General features: G+C 41.1%; 1 non-coding gene across 1 annotated transcript; it reads right to left on the bottom strand.

Annotated features, from left to right (window-relative positions):
- Positions 1 to 229: 229 nt before the first annotated feature.
- On the bottom strand, positions 230 to 304 carry Trnas-uga (transfer RNA serine (anticodon UGA)). Its single transcript has one exon. It is a non-coding gene; the product is annotated as a tRNA-Ser (tRNA).
- Positions 305 to 8310: the final 8006 nt, after the last annotated feature.

The raw sequence follows: 8310 nt of genomic DNA, 5'->3' as shown, positions 1-8310 counted from the left end.
TTAATTGTTGTTCGTCTCCCAGGTCACGAGACCTAAAACCTTGCAATTTTTTGTTGTGGGGGTATATAAAACACAGAGTCTTTTTCCCCCTATGGCTGCTACTCTTCAAGAGCTGAGAAATCTAATTGTTGAAGCTGTCGATTCAGTAAACAGGGACCTCTCAGAATGAGATTTTCACTCAGCAGCGGAGTGTGCGCTGATATGAAACTTCCTGGCAGATTAAAACTGTGTGCCCGACCGAGACTCGAACTCGGGACCTTTGCCTTTCACGGGCAAGTGCTCTACCAACTGAGCTACCGAAGCACGACTCACGCCCGGTGCTCACAGCTTTACTTCTGCCAGTACCTCGTCTCCTACCTTCCAAACTTTACATTCTGGAAACATCCCCCCGGCTGTGGCTAAGCCATGTCTCCGCAGTATCCTTTCTTTCAGGAGTGCTAGTTCTGCAAGGTTCGCAGGAGAGCTTCTGTAAAGTTTGGAAGGTAGGAGACGAGGTACTGGCAGAAGTAAAGCTGTGAGTACCGGGCGTGAGTCGTGCTTCGGTAGCTCAGTTGGTAGAGCACTTGCCCGCGAAAGGCAAAGGTCCCGAGTTCGAGTCTCGGTCGGGCACACAGTTTTAATCTGCCAGGAAGTTTCAGGGACCTCTCAGTTCGCGTGTGGAACGAAGTGGACTACCGTTTCGATGTATCTGCCAAGGAGACGGCACGACCGTGGGGTCGGGGATTTGTCCGAAATTTTGTGTGGTGAAAGAGGACCCTAACACCTCACGTGGTTGAAATATTAGGACGCACTACCCGGAAAATTCCGGGAAAAGTCGATCCAAAGTTTCTTAGGTGCCGTATGAGTATAAAATGTTAGTGCACTGGCGAGCCGCTGTCTGTCCTAGATGTTTAGGGCTCGGACTCTTACGCCAGAGGTCTTGGTTTCGATTCCTCCTCCGGCACTTTTTTCTTCTGTTTCATTTTATTTTGTTATTCCACCAATTATTCAGAAAGTTTCCCAAACCTACATTATCTTTAACAAATTAGTTACATTATTGAATAAAAATTATTTTCTTTTTGTCCAACAACACAATTCATGGCGATAGGTTTTCCATTTTTCGTTGTAAAGTATATGAGGAGAAACATTTGATTTTTAATCAGAATAACAAAGTAGATTGGGAAACATTCAATTTTTATACACATAATAATTATAAACAAGAACCGCAGTGGTAATTATCGTAAAAACAAACAAAGCAATAATTTTTGCGACATCTTGAGCAACATATAAAAGCGGACTTTTTACAATCACAGGGCGTTTGCAATAAATCTGTACAAAAACATGCCCCATTAACATTTACGAAAATGTTTTGAGTTTCTGATAATTTTGAGACAAACCAGGGATACTGAATCATGTCTCGGAATATTGGTGACGATAATTGATAGTGAATTATAGAATAAATTTTTATACAATATTCCCGGGAATTAATTTCACGATTCTCCTGTAACAATGCGCTTCAACTTTGCAAGTAACAGAATTTTAAAAGAAATGCCGGAGGAGGAATCGAACCCGAGACCTCTGGCGTAAGAGTCCGAGCGCTAACCATGTAGGCCAAACGGCAGCTCGGCAACGGGCCAATATTTTATTCTCACACGGCACCTAAGAAACTTTGGATCGATTTTTCTCTGGATTTTCCGAGTAGTGCGTATAATACTTTAACCACGTGAGGTGTTAGGGGTCCTCTTTCACCACAGAAAATTTCGGACAAATCCCCGACCCCACGGTCGTGCCGTCTCCTTTTGAGCAACGCGTGGTGCTCAAGTTGAGTGTATGGTATAGTGTCTGCGCGAACATAAAAGTTTGAAATTTCTTGTATCCATTGAAATGCGCAATGTGTGTCTCTCCTTCATAACTGTTCTGTAATACACAACTGAAATCTGTTCTTTCTTTTTGAATCACTCTGTACAGTCTATTCAGCAGCAGGAACCTAATAGCGAGATGAGAAGGATTACGTTGCCTGCGAAGACAGACAGTCGGTTTGAAAAGAGAACAGCCAGTAGTTGTACGAAAAACCCTTCTCCAAGCATTAGGGAGTGGCTCGAGAGGAAAACTTTGAGATGTGGGTGCACTCTACCACTAAGTGAGATGGCACAGTGATTAATCCAGTGGACTCACATTCAGAAGGAAAGCAGTTCGGATTCTCCTCCGGCTAACCTGATTTACTACCGTAATTTACCTAAAGGCAAATGTCGGTATGGTTCCCATTAAAAAAAAAAAAAAAAAAAAAAAACCCGGCCGATTTCTTTCCCTGGTCTGAAATTGGGCCACGCCTCTTATAATGTCGTCGTCGATGGGAAATTAAGCCCTAATCTTGGTTTTCTCTTTCCGAACACAGTATAGTGCCTGAGTATGCCTTCAGTTCGGTCGTAGGTGATGTTAACTTTCGAGGCCGGGCGGAGTGGCCGTGCGGTTCTGGGCGCTACAGTCTGGAGCCGAGCGACCCCTACGGTCGCAGGTTCGAATCCTGCCTCGGGCATGGATGTGTGTGATGTCCTTAGGTTAGTTAGGTTTAATTAGTTCTAAGTTCTAGGCGACTGATGACCTCAGACGTTAAGTCGCATAGTGCTCAGAGCCATTTGAACCAATTTAACTTTCGACCTTTCGTCACCTTGACAACTTATTTACCATTCATCTGTAATATTATAACTTTTTAAACCAGCGTAGACTACCAGTATAGAATTTGAACATTAGAATATACTTGTGTCGACTGTAAAAGAAACATAACATTTTCTTAAAATGAATAACTATAAAAATAAAGAAAATATGTGAACAAAAGTTCTTAGTAGACCTTACCCGTGTTACGGTCGTTAAGAGAAGAAGACAAAAGTCAACTTGATTACGAGTTTAACAATTATTTATACGAAATTACGTGAAAGTTAGTGATTCTAATTGACAAAACTGTTTGCCAGACTGTAAAGCGAACCGGGTTGTTTGCTTTCTCGGTTGGTGCTCTACCATTTTAGCCACGCATTCCACATACTTCGTCAAAATGTCAACTTGACGATAGCTTCGCTCCATTCCTTCTAAATACTCAGAGGTCCTGCCATAGTGCTAAGGACTAGCGTCCCTGGAAAAACGGATGTGGTGGATAGTTTGGCTTCTCCACAGCGTCAGGATTGCTTTTGAGATGGAAGGAAAGAAAAGCAGCCGATGGCATGTTGAAGCTTTAAGTCGGTCCCTGAAATGTGCTCGGTATTTTTAAAAAAGCAGAGAAATTCCCGCGAAAATCATTTATCGGGTTCGTGTCCTAGTCTGAATTTTAATACCTCCGTAATTTGTCGCAGTCGACGACATGGGTAACCACGGAGTAGTGTGAAGCAGTTGCATCTCAGTGACGAATACTGTACATAATCCTCTAGGGTGATGAGTCGTCTGGAAAACTCGAAAATCTGGAATTCTGAGGGAAATTGAATTTGTTGGAAAAGTCATGAAAATCTCAGGAAATTTTGAAAGATTCCGGAGGAAATTGATCTGTTCGATGTGAAACAAATGTTCTGACTCATCTTGTTTACATATGTCTGATATAGCTTCGGAAACAATTGGTTGTAGAGTAACGTGAGGAAATGTGACGAAAGGCACTCAATTGTTGGAAAGTGTGTCGCTCGACCGCTGCTATCAGCGCGCTCGGCGACCTCGAGAATCCTAGTTATTGTCCTTGAATTCTCGGGTTCCATGTCCGTTTCCCATTGCATGACTGTGGGTGTGACGGAACGTAATGTGCGTGTGACAGTTTGTCACGTAACTGCGAATTATTATTTTACACAAAAGCAAAGGGGGTCTTTATTAATTTTGTACAAAATAGAAATACGGATGTATATTTGAACGTGCATGATTTGCAAAATAGTATCAAATTTGAGGTATCTGTTCTTGTTAATTGATTTCAGTACAAAGTAGTGCTTTACCGGCTTTCTCGCAGAGTCAAGCTTCAGATTAACGACGACCATAGTGTGAAGAGCGTCCGGTTTAAAACACGATGGTGCTTTGCTATCAAAGACTACACCTGCACTCTAGCGATATTATATTCGAACCATGTTCTAGGGAGGGTTTGTCATATACATGAGGACCCCGCATAATTACGCGGCATGGTGCGGAATGATGTCGAACGGCGGTAACGGTGGAATCTCCAGTGGCGGCAGGATTTAACAGGATTAAATGCAATGTGTTCACAAAACATTAGCTGTATAATGGAAAGACGACAATGAAAATTTATGCCGGACTAGGACTCGAACCTGGATTTCCCACTTTACGTTTTGGCTGTTCGCCCACGATTTACGGCCAGACCCATACTTCCATATTTCGTCGTTCCTGCGTCACAATCTGCAGTCGTACACGTTATGTAATTCCCGTACAGGGGAGGACATTTTGACTGAAAATCGCTGCCTGGTATCGGCAGATAATTACGTTATTGCAGTGCTCACGTTGTTAAGAAGTAAGATGTATGCATGTCCGAAGGAACATTGCACCGTACTTCGTAACAACAGTAGGCACTGCAATGTCGTACTCACAGGATTGTTGACAAAACTGTGAATCCTAGCTGAACTTACAATAATGGCAACTCAAAAGATTTCATATATGGCCACGAAACATTATTATGCAGACAACTATTTTTTTTTTTAAATGCCCAAACATGTTTCAGCAGCTCTGTGCCATCATCGGTGGGTACTTTTATTCATTTCTTATTGCCTAGAATATTAAGTCTTGTAGGAGCTTATTTACGAAATTTTATAGCTTGTCACAGTTATTTTTGTAGTTACTGGATATAGGTTCTGCCTTTTATGCAAAACACTGTTTTTTCTTGCTACCCAAACTGATTGGCAAGTTCTGCATGTAAGTTCATATATATCTGATCTGTTGAATTTATCTTTGAGGATATCTGAGCCATCATTAGTTGGTTTTTTAAACTGAAAAACTGTAAAAAAAGGAACATATTTTCAGTTGTACTGATCTTAGAAAATGACTCCTGAAGGCAATTTTTGTTTGTTGTTGTTACCAGGATTTTACATTATATGATCTTGCAGGGCCAACTGTATGGTGTCCTGCACTGATAGTTTGTCATCTGCAAACCGGGTGATGTATATGTGAATCTTATCAGCGAATTAACACATCGCTTGATTTTTAAAAACGTGATTTTAGTGTAACAAAATGTTTTACGTGTATATTTTTGTTACTAACGTATTCTTGTGACTGATCCTTCTTCTTTTGCGTTCTGTGGGTACTGCACACAAATATTACATGTACTTCGTGTAATTTCGGTTATACAAATGTTCTTTTACTTCGCAATACGCGATATTCCCTATTGGGTTTGGCGCTGAATTTGAATTGTGTTTACTTCTCTCTCTCTCTCTCTTTCTGTGTATGTGTGTGTGTGTGTGTGTGTGTGTGTGTGTGTGGTGTGGTGTGGTGTGGTGTGTGTGTGTGTGTGTGGAAGTTCCTTTAGATGTTTGTGTTCCCTTTTCTGTAAAGTTCCTTTAATGTGTTAAATAATGTGCTTCTACAGAATGTTGCGTATTCATTAAAAACTTGTTTGCCTTCTGTATGTGGAAGTGTTCATCTATTGTTAGTTTGTGTTATAGGCTGTGCCTGGATTTCAATAGTTTTAAATCTGTTACTATTGGATGTTGGTTACGGGCTATTAGTTGGTCAACAAATTATGGCATGGGTGCTGTTACTTTTTAGGGTTCTGGCGTATTCTAAGAACCTTGTTTTAAAGTTTCTGCACGTTTGTCCTATATATACTGATCGGCACAAGTGCTGAGTGTGAGTTCTTATATTCCTGATCTGTTGAATTTATCTGTGGGTGTCCCCTGTGTTCTGTGTTTTTTCTGTGTTATGTTGACTGCTCTGTCTCCTATTTGAAGTCCCAGTTTCCTCAGTGTATTTCATATTCTGTTGACAATTTAGTTATTGTAGGTGAGTCTGTGCCATTTTGTTTTGTGTGTGTGTGTTGTTGCACTTTTGTGTCTTGCATATGGTCATTGTTTGTGTGTTCTGCTGTTCTGTGTTCTGTAAGGTTTTGTGTGAGTGTGGTGTGTTAGTTCTTTTTCTGTTTACAAGCCTGTTGGTTTAATTTCTCTGTCATATGGGGCTTGTAACCATTTTCCTCTGCTATTTGTTTTTTGTGTTTAGCTCCTGTGTGTAATTCTGTTTGGTTATGGATGTTCTATTCGGTCTGTGGAGCATGAATCTGAAGCTTGCTTGCTTGTGTCACTAGCTGGTTCCATAGTTTGTGAGTGGGAGTGCTCGTGGTTCTCGGTTTCCAAAATATCATGAACTCATTCGTGTTGTTGGTTTTTCGTATGGTGGGGTGCAGAAAATTTAGTGTATTGTCTGTTTCTGTTTCTAATGTGAAGTGGATTTTTGGGTGTGAGTTGTTTATTTCATTGTGTAGCTGTTCAATGTGTGTTATTGTTCATCAGCATGCCTGGTTGATGAACCACACACACACAGGTACAGAACAGCTACACAACGAAATACACAACTCACAACCAAAATTTCACTTCACATTAGAAACAGAAACAGACAATACACTAAATTTTCTGCAACTCAGCAAATAACGCCCATGACTTAATGATATTCAGGAAACAGACAACCACCAGCATCACCATTCACAATCTATGGAGCCATCCAGTGGCACAAGCAAGCTAGCTCCAGAGCCATGTTCCACAGATTGAACAGAACACCTATAAGCAAACAGTCCGCAGCTCGTGGTCGTGCGGTAGCGTTCTCGCTTCCCACGCCCGGGTTCCCGGGTTCGATTCCCGGCGGGGTCAGGGATTTTCTCTGCCTCGTGATGACTGGGTGTTGTGTGATGTCCTTAGGTTAGTTAGGTTTAAGTAGTTCTAAGTTCTAGGGGACTGATGACCATAGATGTTAAGTGTCATAGTGCTCAGAGCCATATAAGCAAACAGAATTACACACAAGAACTAAACACAATAAAACGAATAGCAGAGGAAAAGAACGAACGCACCACACTCCCACAAAACCGTACACAACACAGAACCACAAAACACTCTAACAATGACCACATGCAGGACACACACACACAAAACAAATTGGCACATACACACTTAAAATAACAAAATTTTCAGCAGCATAGGCAACATATTGAGGAAACAAGGACTTCAAATAGGATACAGGACAGACGACATAACACAGAAAAAGCTCAGAATACAGGAGACACCCACAGATAAATTCAACAGGTCAGAAATATATGAACTCGCATGCAACACTTGCCAATCAGCACACACAGGACAAACGTGCAGAAACTTTAAAACAAGATTCTTAGAATACGCCAGAACCCTAAAAAGTAACAGCACCCATACCATAATTTGTTGACCACCTAATAGCCCATAGCCAACTACAATATGGACGGTTTTAAAACTACTGAAATCCAGCCACAGTCTATATCACAAACTAATAAATTGAATAAAACTTAGGCGTAGGTCAGAAGGCAACTGCAGAAGGCAAACAAGTTTTAAATGAATACACGACACTCTGTAGCGGCATATTATTTAACTCATTAAAGGAACTTCACAGAAAAGGGAACAAAAACATCTAAAGGAACTTGCACACACACACACACACACACACACACACACACACAGAGAGAGAGAGAGAGAGAGAGAGAGAGAGAGAGAGAACCTACAGAACGCAAGAGAAGAACAAAATCCACTGATGGCACAGAGGTGCCGAAACGTGTATGGGTGACAAGAAAAAACAGTGTTTTGCGTAAAAGACGGAACCTATATCCAGTAATTTTGACTACAAACACAGGAAAAATACAAGAGCTGCAAATCCAAATAATGAATATTTTCGTGGTATCTGTCCTCATATGGATGCTCATCTGTTGCTTGTAAATAACGTCCAACAGAAAATAGCGTACTGGAAAATATGAACTGAATAAAAGTACCCACTGATGATGGCAAAAAGACTCTGAAACGTGTTTGGAGATTTATAACCTGCAGTTGTTTGCATAATAGGCGGACCAGAATTCCCGTAATTTACTCTACAAACACGGCTGCTGTTAGACCTTAAAACCAAACGCTGGCTACCGGTAGAGTAAAACTTGCTCTCACGTACGACAAAAATTGAGTCAGGGAAATTTAGAATTTCATGCTTGAAATATTTCGACGGAATATAGTTGTCATTCTATTCCACACTGTCATCACATAGTTCATAATTTATCTACATCGATCGAGTCACAGACACGTATCGAAAATACCTCGCGTTCTCGAATCGAGGAAAAGTTATCGTAGTGAGCACTGCTCGAAA

This window comes from Schistocerca nitens, chromosome 2 (genome assembly GCF_023898315.1).
Source record: "Schistocerca nitens isolate TAMUIC-IGC-003100 chromosome 2, iqSchNite1.1, whole genome shotgun sequence".
NCBI lineage: Eukaryota > Metazoa > Arthropoda > Insecta > Orthoptera > Acrididae > Schistocerca > Schistocerca nitens.
Note: the sequence above shows the minus strand (reverse complement) of the source record. Positions and strands in the feature narration are given on the sequence as shown.